General features: G+C 38.9%; 1 long non-coding RNA gene across 1 annotated transcript in view; it reads left to right on the top strand.

The window, feature by feature from the left end:
* Window positions 1-11,496, top strand: part of LOC113265912 (uncharacterized) — a 293,640-nt gene extending 282,144 nt beyond the window's left edge. Inside the window, exon 7 of the long non-coding RNA XR_008958929.1 lies at window positions 9,158-11,496. This is a non-coding gene — a long non-coding RNA (uncharacterized LOC113265912). The remainder of the gene's footprint in view (window positions 1-9,157) is intronic.
* The last annotated feature ends 2,334 nt before the right edge of the window (window positions 11,497-13,830 follow it).

The raw sequence follows: 13,830 nt of genomic DNA, 5'->3' as shown, positions 1-13,830 counted from the left end.
TAGTGGAGTCTTTGTCTGGTTTAGGAATCAAGGTAATGCTGACCTCACAGAATGAGTTTGGAAGTTTTCTTGCCATTTCTATTTTTTGGAACAGCTTCAGAAGAGTAGGTATTAATTCTTCTTTAAATGTTTGGTAGAACTCCCCTGGGAAGCCATGTGGCCCTGGACTCTTGTTTGTTGGGAAATTTTTGATTGCTGATTCAATTTCTCTGCTGGTTATAGGTCTGTTCAAATTTTCTATTTCTTCCTGTTTCAGTTTTGGTATTTATATGTTTCTAGGAATTTATCTATTTCTTCCAGACTGCCCAATTTGTTGGCATATAATTGCTCATAATATCCTTTTTCAATTGTTTGTATTTCTGTGGTGTTGGTTGTGATCTCTTTTTCATTCATGATTTTATTTACTTGGGTCTTTGTTCTTTTCTTTTTGATAAGGGGTTTATCAATTTTGTTAATTCTTTCAAAGAAACAGCTCCTAGTTTCATTGATCTCCTCTACTGTTTTTCTTTTTTACTTCTATATTTATTTCTGTTCTAATCTTAGTTATTTCCTTTCTGCTAGTTGTAGGCTTTATTTGCTGTTCTTTTTCTAGTTCCTTTAGGTGTAAGTTTAGGTTGTATATTTGAGACTTTTTTTTGCTACTTGAGGAAGGCCTGTATTGCTATATACTTCCCTCTTATGACTTCCTTTGCTGCTTCCCAAAGGTTCTGGACTGTCACGTTTTCATTTTTATTTTTATTTTATTTTTTTATTTTTATTTTTAAAAAAGATTTTATTTATTTATTTGACAGAGAGAGAGACAGCCAGCGAGAGAGGGAACACAAGCAGGGGGAGTGGGAGAGGAAGAAGCAGGCTTCCAGTGGAGGAGCCTGATGCGGGGCTCGATCCTATAACACCGGGATCACACCCTGAGCCAAAGGCAGACGCTTAATGACTGAGCCACCCAGGCGCCCCTCATTTTTATTTTTAAATTTCCTCTTTAATTTTCCTGGTTAACTCATTCATTCTTTAATAGGATATTCTTTAACCTCCATGTATTTGTGGTCTTTCCAAATTTTTTCTTGTGTTTGACTTCAAGTTTCAAGTTTTTTTTGCATTGTTGTCTGAAAATATGCATGGTATGATCTCAATCTTTTTGTACTGGATGAGGCCTGATTTGTGATCCAGTATGTGATCTTTTCTAGAGAATGTTTCATGTGAACTTGGAAAGAATGTGTATTCTGTTGCTTTAGGATGAAATGTTTTGAATATGCCTGTTAAGTCCATCTGGTCCAGTTGAAAACCATTGTTTCCTTGTTGATCTTCTGTGTAGATGATCTGTCCATTGCTGTGAGTGGGGTGTTAACATCTCCTACTATTATTGTATTATTATCAATCAGTGACTTTATGTTTATTATTAATTGCTTTATGTGTTTGGGTGCTACCAAGTTAGGGACATAAATATTTACAATGGTTAGATCTTTTTGTTGGATAGACCACTTTATTATGGTATAGTGCCTTTCTTCATCTCTTATTACAGTCTTTGGTTTAAAATATAGCTTGTCTGATACAAGTATGGCTACTCCAGCTTTCTTTTGATGTTCATTAGCATGATAGATGGTTCTCCACCCCATCAATTTCTCCAGGTGTCTTTAGGTCTAAAATGAGTCTCTTGCTTTTTTTTTTTTTTAAGATTTTATTTATTTCTTTGAGAGAGAGAAAGAGAATGAGAGAGAGAGCATGAGAGGGGGGAGACAGAGGGAGAAGCAGGCTCCCTGCTGAGCAGGGAGGGCAATGCAGGACTCGATCCTGGGACTCCAGGATCATGACCTGAGCCAAAGGCAGTCGCCTAACCAACTAAGCCACCCAGGTGCCCTAAAATGAGTCTCTCGGAAGCAACATATTGATGGGTCTTCTTCTTTTCTTTTTTACTCCATTCTGATACCCTATGTCTTTTGATTGGAGCATTTAGTCCATTTACATTCAGAGTAATTATTGATAGATAAGAATTTACTGCCCTTGTATTACCTGTGAAGTCACTGTTCCTATAGATCGTCTCTGTTCCTTTCTAGTCTTTCTTGCTTTCTTGGTCTCTTTCCTGCTCAAAGGGCCCCCTTTAATATTTCTCGCAGAGCTGGGTTAGTGTTCACAAACTCCTTTAATTTTTGCTTATATTGGAAACTCTTTATCTCTTCTTCTATTCTGAATGACAGCCCTGCTGGATATTGTGTTCTTGGCTACATATTTTTCCTATTCAGCGCATTGAATATATCATGCCACTTTCTTCTGGCCTGCCATGTTTCCATGAACAGGTTTGCTGCTAACCTTATGTTTCTATGTTTGTAGGTTAAGGACCTTTTTTCCTTAGCTGCTTTTAGAATTCTCTCTTTATCTTTGTATTTTGCAAGTTTCACGGTGATATGTCTTGGTGTTGACCTGTTTTTGTTGATTTTCATGGGAGTTCTCCGTGACTCTTGGACTTGAATGCCTGTTTCTTTCCCCAGATTAGGGAAGTTCTCAACTATAATTTGTTCAAATAAACCTTCTATCCCTTTTTCTCACTCCTCTTCTTCTGGGACTCCTATGATATGGATATTATTGTGCCTTGTCGAATTGCTGAGTTTCCTAAGCCTATATTCATGATCTAATAGCTTTCTTTCCCTCCTCTTTTCAGCTTCATTATTTCCCATAATTTTATCTTCCATAGCATGTATTTGTTCCTCTACTTCTGCCATCCTCATTGTGATTACATCCAGTCGATTTTGCATCTCGATTATATTATTTTTTATTTTGGCCTGACTAGTTTTTAGGTCTTATAAATCTGCAGCCAGGGTTTCTCTGGTGTCTTTTATACTTCTTTCAAGCCTAGTATTCTTATGACTGTTGTTCTAAATTCTTATTCAGACATATTGCTTATATCTGTTGAACAAATGCTTGGCTATGATTTCTTCTTGAGTTTTCTTTTGGGGAGAATACCCACAACTTTCATTATGTCTATGTTTCTGTCTTTAGTGTGTTATGAAAGCTTGTTTTGTTTCCTGCTCCTGAGAGTAATACTACATTAACAAGGGGTCCTACACTGTCCAGAGCCTGGCACTTCAGAAAATGTTTCTGGTGTATGCTGTGTACGCTCTGCTGGTGTGTTTTGGCAGCTCTTTCCCATAGGTCAGTCCTCTGCAGAATTCCTGCTTGCTTGTGGTGGGGGGCGTTTGGGCCTTTAACTAGGTGTGCTTTGATTAGTTTGTTACGATAAGCCTGATTGAAAAAAAAAAGGCTGATCCAAGAAAAGAGTAAAGGAAAAGGAACAAAAAAGCAAAGAAACAACCAAACAAAAAACTATAAGCCTGATTTCAAAGAAAAAGAAAGAAGGAAAAAAGAGAAAGAAGGCTGATCAAAAACCAAGAAAACAAACAAACCAACAAATGAACAGAAAACTGTAAGCCTGATTCCAAAGAAAAAAGAAAAAATACATATACATATAAGATTAAATAAATAAACAAACAAATAAAAAGTCTGGTCCTATTTCCACCAGAACTGAAGCTGATGCTTTGGCACACTCTGTGATCTGAAGACTTGGAACATGTTGGTCTTCTGAGGGAGAGGTCCGCTGTGCTGGCTCACAGATCTGCCCTGTTAAAGATGCCTCTGCTGGGCACAGAGGGGAGGGGTTTGGTGTAAATGACTCCAGCCTCCACTGGTGGCTCTGTGTTTCTTTTTGAAGTCCCACCATGCTGGTGGAAGTGGTGGTGGAAGATGGCGTCACCCCACCCTCTGGTCCCCAGGGAGGGGAACTCATGGCTGCCGCTGTGCAGGAAGCCCTCACAGAAAAACGAATAATCTCCTTGCGTGTATCCTAGGGTTTTGTCAGATCTCTGTCCTCAACCTGTCTGTGCCTGGCTGTGGGCAGGCCCGATGCCACAGTTCCCCTGTGTTTTATCTCTGGCTGATGGCTGCGACTCAAAACTACAAATCTTAAGGGACCCAGCAAGGTGTAGACCCCTCTCCCCACTCCTCCCCTGGAGGAGAGCCTTGCAGGGCTGTGTCCAGCATCATTCTGTCCCAGAAAAGCAGTTGCACACCTGCAGAAGTGCCTGGAGTCTATGCTGAAGCACAGCAGAAAGCTTTGACCAGGTTATCTGCCCTCTGAGCACACGTTTGTCCCCTGCTGTTGAACTCCTGCTCAATCGTGCCTGGTGGGTCTTTTATCCTTGGAGAGGCGAAATACTCTCTTCCAAATGTACTCCAGGAAGGGGAGTCATCCAGGGGATCCCCACACCATGGCATCTTGCTTGAACCCTACGTGCTGCTCTCTCTCCTGTTCTCTTCCTCTCTCCCTTACTTCACTCCACGAAAAGGGCTCCCTCCCCTTTGCAGCATGGCAGCTTTTCTCTCCCCGAATTTATGGCTCCAAACCTTACACCTGCCACATTCTCTCCTTCCAATTGTGCAATTGTTTTCTTAATCCTCAGATCGATTTCCTAGTTGTTCAATATGGTTTGATGTTGATCTGGCTGTGTTTGAGGGACAAGGCAAGCTCAGCCATCTTAACTCTTCCCCAAAAGTCGTCTTAACTCTTCCCCAAAAGCCTCTTAACAACTTTCAAGTGTTCAATACAGTTTTGTTAACTGTAGTCACCATGCTTACAGTATATCCCCAGAACTTACTCCTCTTATAACTGGAAGTTTGTACCTTTTGATCAACATCTCTTCATTTCCCCCATTGGGCCTCCCTCAAGCTCCTGGAAAACACTGTTTTACTCTCTGGTTCTATGCATTTGGCTTTGTTAGAGTCCACAAGTGAGCTCTTATAGTATTTGTCCTCTGTCTGACTTACTTCACTTAACATAATGCCCTCACAGTTCACTCATGTTGTTAAAAATGATGGGATTTTTTATGGCTGAATAATATTCCATTAACTACATATTTTTATATGTGTAATATACATATTTTTATCCATTCATCCATCAATGGACATTTAGGTTGTTTTCATATCTTGGCTATTGTGAATAATGCTGCAATGAACATAACAGTGCAGATATTTCTCTGTGATACTGATTTCATTTTCTTTGGATATATACTCAGAAAGGGAATTTCTATATTATTTGGTAGTTCTATGATCAATTTTTTAAGGAAACTCCATACTGTTTTACTTAATGGCTGTACAGATTTACATTTCCACAAACAGTGTAGAAGGGTTCCCTGTTTTCCACACCCTTGCCAATGTTCATTCTATCTTGTTGTTTTTATAATTGTCATCCTGACAGCTATGACGTGATATCTCATTGTGGCTTTGATTTGCATTTCCCTTATGATTAGTGATGTTGAGCAACTTTTCATACATCTGTTGGGTATTTGTATGTCTACTTTGGAAAAATGTCTACTTAGGTCCTTTGCCCCCTTTTAAATTGAATTATCTGTTATTCGTTTTTGCTCTTGACTTTTATGAATTCCTTGTGTATTTTGGATATGAACTCCTTTTAGGTATATAGTTTCCAAATATTCTTTCCTGTTCTGTAGGTTGCCTTTTCACTATTATTTCTTTTTCTGTGCAGAAGCTTTTTAATTTTGTATCTTCCCACTGGTTTGTTTTTGCTTTTGTTGCTTGTGCTTTTGATGTCATACCCAAAAATCATTTTGAAAACCAATGTCAAGGGGCCTTTTCCATATGTTTTTTGACTGAGTTTTACAGTTTCAGGTCTTATGTTAAAGTCTTCAATCCATTTCAGGTGGATTTTGTGTTTGGTGTAAAACAAAGGTCCAATCTCATTCTTTTGTGTGCAGATATCGTTTTCCCAACACCATTTATTGAATAGATTGTTCCTTCCTCACTGTGTAGTTGGTACCCTTGTCAAAGATTCATTGACTGTATATGTACTGGTTTATTTCTGGGCTCTTTATCCTGTTCTATTGTTCTATGTGTCTGTTTTTATGCCAGTAGCGCACTGTTTTGATTACTATAGCTTTGTAATATAGTTTGAAATAAGGAAGTGTGATGCCTCTAGCTTTGTTCTTTTGTCTCAAGACAGTTTTGGCTATTTGAGGTCTATTGTGGTTCCATATGAATTTTAAGAAAACTGTTCTACTTCTGTGGAACATGCCACTGGAATTTTGATAGAGATTGCATTGAATCTAGATCACTTTAGGTAGTACGACTATTTTAACAATATTAATTTTTCTAATCTTTGAACATGGGATATCTTTCCATTTATTTGTGTCTTCTTCTATTTCTTTCATCAAAGCCTTATAGTTTTCAGTATAAAGATCTTTCACCTCCTTGGTTAAATTTATTCCCAAGTATTTTATTCTTTTCAAAGCAATTGTAGATGGGATTGTTTCTTAATTTCTTTTCAGATAGCTTATTGTTAGTGTATAGAAACATAACTGATTTTTGAATTTTAATTTTGTATCCTGCAACTTTACTAAATTCATTTATTAGTTCTTACATTTTTTTTGGTGTGGTTTCTAGTGTTTTCTGTATATTAGATCATGTCATCTACTAACAGAGAAACAATTTAATTCTTCCTTTCTGATTTTGATGTCTTTTATTTCTTTTTCTTGCCTAATTGATCGGGCTAAGACTTCTGGTACTATGTTGAATGGAAGTGGTGAGATTGAGGAACCTTGTCTTATTTCTGATTTTAGAAGAAAAGCTTTCAGTCTTTCATTATTGAATATGATGGTAGCTGTGGGCTTGTCATACATGGCCTCTATTTTGTTGAGGCTACTTCCTCTGGCAATGAGGATTCATTCAAATTTAAAGGTTCAGTGTCCCCAGTTTCATCAGGTCTTCCCATACAGCCCCGTTCCAATTTTCAAGATCTCATTCCTTTTCAATCAATGCCCTCACTTTAATGGTAGACACCCTGGGAGGTTGTGAATTCAATTCATGTTGTAATTTTGTAACTCACAGAGTAGACCCAGGGAAGCTACGGTTGGAGTTCAAAGGCAGTCTGCTAGCAGAATTCCTTTTTGCTCAAGAGAGTCTTTGTTCTAATAAGGTCTCCAATTGATTGGATGAGGTCCACCCATCTATGGAGAGTAATCTGTTTTACTCAAAGTCCATCCATTTAAATGTTAAGCTCAATCAAAAAACACTTTTATAGAAACACACAGAATAATGTTTGACTAAATATCAGGGCATGATGGCTCAGCCATCAGTTAATGGCTGAGCCATTAGCTAACCATAGATTTAGCCATATAACTAACCATCACATTGGCTTTTTTAGTTTGCAATAGACTTGAGTTAGTTTTGGTTTATCTGTGTTCTCTTTTAGTTCTCTGAGCATCTTTAGATCACTTGTTCTGAATTCCTTATTGGGCAATTCCTGGATCCCCATTTCTTTGTGATCAGTTACTGGAAGTTTATTATGTTCCTCTGGTTGCATCATGTTTCCTCGATTCTTCGTGATCCCTATAGTTTTGCACAGGTATCTACACATTTGAAGAAGCGGTCACTTTCTCTAGATTTTATAGATTGACTTCATTAAGGGAAGACTTTAACATGTGGGTGGGACATGCAGAAGTATGTTGTGACCCTGGTTCTGGTGATATAGGACACCAAGTGCCGGGGTGTGTGGCAGCACCAGATCTGGGGGGATATGGTGGCTCCTCAACTCAGGCCACTGACAACTGCACAGTCCTTGGCAAACCCGGCAGGGGATCCACAGAGGTTACAAGAGATGTTGGGGTCCTCAGCAACACCTCCAGGTTCAGTAGCTAGGGACTGGGGCAAGCAGTGGTAGTAGTCAGAGTTGGTGGTATGCACATACTTGGCGGCAGGTGCCTATAAGTGGCAGGGTCCAGTTGCAAACACGTGTGTAGTGAAGGGTGCCAAGGGGGGCAGCAAGGCACAGGGCCAACTAGAGGCACACTGATGCTGCAGAGGCCCTGGTTGTTGGTGTGCACAGCAAAGGAGGCTGGTGATGATGTTCACACCAGGGGCATGCAGATTCACAGTTGGAAAGTCCAGCTAGGTGACACAGTGGTACAAGCCCGTGACTGAAAACAGGGCCTGATTTGGCTCCACAAGCAGCTGTGGGGACCCTGGTTGCTGGCATGCTTTCCCCTGCCTGCTGGTCTCCCTCTGAGTGTGCTCACAGAAGTGGAGGCTGGTCATGGTATCAGGCCAGCAGCATGGTGGCATACAACTGAAGGGTCTAGCCCTGAGCACACATAGAGCAGTGTGGGTCAGCCCCAAGGGTCTAGGCTGGTATCTTGCTCTTATGCAGCTGCAGAAGGCTGGACTGGCTAGTAGTGCAGTTCCTGCACTGTGGCAGGTGCAGGGGATGGGGGGATGAGGGGATGGAGTGAGGAGGGACTCAGGCAGCTGGCACCAGGGAATGCAAATACTTGTGGGGCAAAAGCCAGTGTAATCTACAGGTGGGTCTGTGGCAACAGACTTGCCTCTTCCATTTTCTGGAAAAGATTATATATAATTAGTATTAACTCTTTTCTTTAAAGTTTTTATTCAAATTCCAGTGAGTTAACATACAGTGTAATATTTCTTTCAGGTGTATAATATTGTGATTCAACACTTCCATACAACACCCGGTGCTCATCACAAGTGCCCTCCTTAATCCCCTTCACCTGTCTCACCCATCCCCCCACCCACCTCCCCTCTGGTGCTAAATCTTTAAATGTTTGGTAGAACTCTTCAGTGAAAACATTTGAGCCAAGATACTTCTTTTGGGGGGGAGTTTTAAAACTACAAATTCAATTTCTTTAATTGCTACAGGACTGTTCAGATGATCTATTTCATATTGGTTGAGTTTAGACAACATGTGGTTCTTGAGAAATTGGTCCATTTCATCTAAGTTGTTGAATTTATGTACGTAAAGTTGTTTGTAATACAGGCATACTTTGTTTTATTGTGCTTCACAGATATTGCATTCTTACAAATTGAAGGCTTGTGGCAATCCCGTGTTGAGCAAGTCTACTGGCAGCATTTGCTCACTTCGTGTTTCTGTGTCACATTTTGATAATTCTTGCAATATTTCAAACTTTTTCATTATTATTGTATTTGTTATGGTGACCTGTGATCAATGATCTGTGATGTTACTATTGTAATTGTTTGGGGATGCCATGAACCACACACATAGAAGATGACAAATTTAATAAATAAATGTGCATGTTCTGATTGCTCCACTGACCAGCCATTCCCCGTATCTCTCTTTCCTCAGGCATCCCTATTTTTTGAAACACAATGATACTGAAATCAAGCCAGTTAATAACCCTGTAATGGCCTCTAAGTGTTCAAGTGAAAGGAAGAGTTGCATGTCTCACTTCAAATGAAAAGCTAGAAATGATTCAGCTCAGTGAGGAAGGCATGTTGAAACCTGAGATAGGCCAAAAGCTGGTCTCTTGTGCCAAACAGCCAAGTTGTGAATGCAAAGGAAATGTTTTTTGAAGAAAGTTAAGGATGCTCCTCCAGTGAACACACAGATGATAAGAAAGTGAAACAGGCTTCTTGCTGATATGGAGAAAGTTCTAGTGATCTGGATAGAAGATCAAATTAGGCATGACAGTCTGTCAAACCAAAACCTAATTCAGAGCAAGGCCCTAACTCTCTTCAATTCCATGAAAGCTAAGAGAGGTGAGGAAGCTTCAGAAGAAGAGTTTGAAGGTAGAAGAGGTTGGTTCATGAGATTTAGGGAAAGAAACTGTCTCCGTAACATCAAAGTATAAGACGGAGCAGCAGGTGCTGATGTAGAAGCTGCAGCAAGGTGTACAGAAGGTCCAGCTAAGATCATTAAGGAGAGGGGCTACACCGAGCAATGGGTTTTCAGTGTAGATGAAATAGCCTTGCATTGGAAGCAGATGTCATCTAGCACTTCCAGAGTTACAGAAGAGGAGTCAATGCCTGGCTTCAGAGCTTCAAAGGGGAGGCTGACTCTCTTGTTAGGGGCTAATGCAGTTGGTGACTTGAAGTTGAAGCCAATGCTCGTTTACCATTCCAAAAATCTCACAGCCCTTAAGAATTACGCTAAATCTACTCTGCCTGTGCTCTATAAATGGACCAACAAAGCCTGGATGACAGCACATCTGTTTACAAGATGGTTCACCGAGTATTTTAAGCTCTCTTTTGGGACCTACTCAGAAAAGAAGATTCCTTTAAAAATACTACTGTTCATTGACAATGCACTTGGTTACCCAAGAGCTTTGGTAAAAATATACAACAAGATTAATGTTGCTTTCATGAATGCTAACGCAAACTCCATTCTGCAGCCCATGGATCAAGGAGTAATTTTGACTTTCAAACCTATTTAAGAAATACATTGCATAAGGCTATAGCTGCTATGGATAGTGATTCCTTTGGGCAAAGTAAATTGAAAAACTTCTGGAAAGGATTCACCATCCTAGATGTCATTAAGAACATTTGTGATTCATGAGAAGTGGTCAAAATATCAACATGAACATAAGTTTGGAAGAAGTTGATTTCAACGCTCATGGATGAGTTGAAGGGGCTTCAGGGGAGGAAGTAACTGCAGATGTGCTGCAAACAGCAACAGAACTAGAATTTGAAGTGGAGCCTAAGGATGGGACTGAATTGCTGCAATGTCATGGATGACATTTAATGAATGAGGAGTTGTTTCTTATGGATGAGCAAAGAGAGTGGTTTCTTGAGATGGAAACTACTCCTAGTGAAGATGCTGTGAAGATTGTTAAAATGACAACAAAGGATTTAGAATCTCATGGAAACTTAGTTCATAAAGCTGTGTCAGGCTTTGGGAGGGTTGACTCCAATTTCGAAAGAAGTTCTACTGTGGATAAAATACTATCAAACACCATTGCACACTACAGAGAAATCATTTGTGAGAGGAAGAGTCAATTGATGTGGCAAGCTTTATTATTGTCTTATTTTAAGAAATTGCCACAGCCACCTCTACCTTCAGCAATCACCACCCTGATGAAGTCAGCAACCATCAGCACTGAGGCAAGACTCTCCATCAAGCAAAAAAAGATTCTGACTCGCTGAAACCTCGGAGGATGGTTAGCATTTTTTAGTAGTAAAGTATTCCAAAGTTAAGGTATGTATATTGGTTTTTTTAGACAGAATTTTATTTTTTGAAAGATTTTATTTATTTATTTGTCAGAGAGAGAGAGAGAGCACAAGCAGGGGGAGCAGCAGGCAGAGAGAGAAGTAGGCTCCCCGCTGAGCAAGGAGACTGATGTGGGACTTGATCCCAGGACCCTGAGATCATGACCTGAGCTGAAGGCAGACGCTTAACCGACTGAGCACCCAGGCGCCCCTAGACATGCTATTGCCTGCTTAGCAGACTACAGTTTGTGTAAACATAGCTTTCATAGGCACTGGAAAACCAAAACTTTGACTTGCTTTATTGTTATATTTGCTTTAATGTGGTGGTCTGGAATCTGCAATATCTCTGAGGTGTGCCTGTGTTACCTCATTATCCTTATTAATGACTGCAGGTGACACCCAGTTTTATTCCTGGTTTTGGTGATTGGGTCTTCTCTCTTTATATTTGTAACTCCGCTAGAGATTTGCCAGCCTTCTTGATCTCCCAAATAAACAGTTTTTTGTTTCATTAACTTTTTTCTCTTTTGTTTTGTTTTCAATTTCACTGAGTTCTGCTATCTGTATTATTTATTATTTCCTTCCTTCTACTTGTTTTGCTTTATTTTGCTCTTCTTTTTTCTAGTTTCTTGAAGTAGGAACTTTCATTATTGATTTGAGACCTTACCTTCTTTCTAGTGTAAGCACTTAGTGCTATGAATTTCCCTCTCAACACAGCTTTAGTTACATCATACATATTTTGATATGTTGTATTTTCGTTTAATTCTATTCATTTTTAAATTTCCCTTGAGATTTCCCCTTTAACCCATGGAGTATTAGAAAGCGTTTTTTTAAACTTCCAAGTGTTTAGAGATTTTCCTATTATCTTTCTGTTATTGGTGTGTAGTGTGATTCCATACGGTCAAAGAACATACAGTGTATGATTTCAATTTTTAAAAATGTAAGGTTTGTTTGGTGATTCAGAATGTGGTTTATCGTTATAAGTGTTTTATAGGCACTCGAAAAGAATGTGTGTTCTACTGTTGTGAGGTGGAGTATCCTATAAATGTGAATTATATCCTGTTGGTTGGTGGTAGCGTTGAGTTCTATATTGTTGCTTATTTTCATCTAGCTGTTTCATCAGTTGATAAAAAAGGGCTTTTGATGTCTCTAGCTATAATTGTGGTTTTTTGTACTTATCCATTCAGTTCTACCAATGTTTGTGTCACACATTGTAGTGAATATTCTTTGTTTATTTCTAGTATTGGTCATTTTTTCCTTTAATTTCTGCACAGTCTCCTCATCTTTTTAAAGGACCATCTTTTGGTTTTCTTGATCTCTTTATTTTTTCTATTTCATTATTTTTCTTGATTCTCTTTCTCTTTTTTTAAAATTTATTTTTGTTTATTTTACTGAGATCAATTTTCAGACTTCTTTTTTAATATATGAATTTACAGCCTGGGTGGCTCAGTCACTAAGCGTCTGCCTTCGGCTCAGGGCATGATCCCAGAGTCCTGGGATCGAGCCCCACATCAGGCTCCTCCGCTGGGAGCCTGCTTCTTCCTCTCCCACTCCTCCTGCCTGTGTTCCCTCTCTTGCTGGCTGTCTCTCTCTCTGTCAAATAAATAAATAAAATCTTTAAAAAGAATATATGAATTTACAGGTCTAAATTTTATACTGCATATTGTTTCACTTTGTGTATTGTTTGTTTTTGTGTTGTTGGGGTTTTTTGGTAACAACTTTGTTGAGATATAATTCATATACCATACTACTTACACATTTTAAAGTGGACAAGTCAGTGTTTTTTAGTATAGTCACAGAGATGTGTAACCATCACTACAATCAACTTTAGAACATTTGGATGATCTCAAAGAGAGATTCTATACTCTTTAACTATCACCTCTATCTCCAGAGCCTCCAGCCCTAGGCAACCACTCATTTGCTTTCTGTCTCATTAGATGTGCCTGTTTGGGAGGGTTCATAAAATTGAAGTATGTGTAGTCCCGTGTGACGGCCTTCTTTTATTTAGCATGTTTTCAAGGTTCATCGACGGTGTTGCATGTATCAGTACATTTTTATGGCCTAATCATAATCTAATATATGGGTATACTACATTATGTTTATCTATTATTCATCTATGTGGGTTGTTTCTACTTTTTGACTCCTATGAACAATGCTACTATGAACGTTCATCTGTGTTTTCGTGTGGAAATATATTTTCATTTCTCTTGAGGACATACCTAGGAATGGAATTGCTGAGTAAAATAGTAACTCTGTGTGGAACTTTTTGAGGAACTGCCAGACTGTTTTCCAAAGTAGCTGTATCATTTTACATTCCCACCAGCAGTGTATGAGAGGTCCAATTTTTCTACATCCTCACTAACACTTGTTATTTTCCATATGAAAAAATTATACCAATCCTAATGAGTGGGAAGTTGTATCTCATTACTGTTTTGATTTGGATTACCCTGAGGACTACTGTTGTTGAGCATGTGTTTGTTGGTCATTTTTTTATCTCCTTTGGAAGATAAAATATATTTGGAAGATCTGAATATCTAGTCGGATCTTTTGCTCATTTTTAAATTCAATTATTTCTCTTTTTATTGTTGAATTGTAAGTCTTCCTTATGTATTCTAGATGCAAGTCCCATATGAGATATATTATTTACAATATTTCCTGGTTTGTCTTTTCACTTTCTTGATGCTGTCCTTTAAAACAAAAAAGAAGCCCTTTTTAATTCTGATGAAGTCCATTTACCTATTTTTTCCTTTGGTTTCTTGTGCTTTTTGATGTCAGACCTAAAAAGGTTTTGTTAAATCCAAGGTCATGAGGATTTAC

The sequence above is a fragment of the Ursus arctos genome, chromosome X (genome assembly GCF_023065955.2).
Source record: "Ursus arctos isolate Adak ecotype North America chromosome X, UrsArc2.0, whole genome shotgun sequence".
NCBI lineage: Eukaryota > Metazoa > Chordata > Mammalia > Carnivora > Ursidae > Ursus > Ursus arctos.
This window is presented reverse-complemented; position numbering and strand designations above follow the sequence as displayed.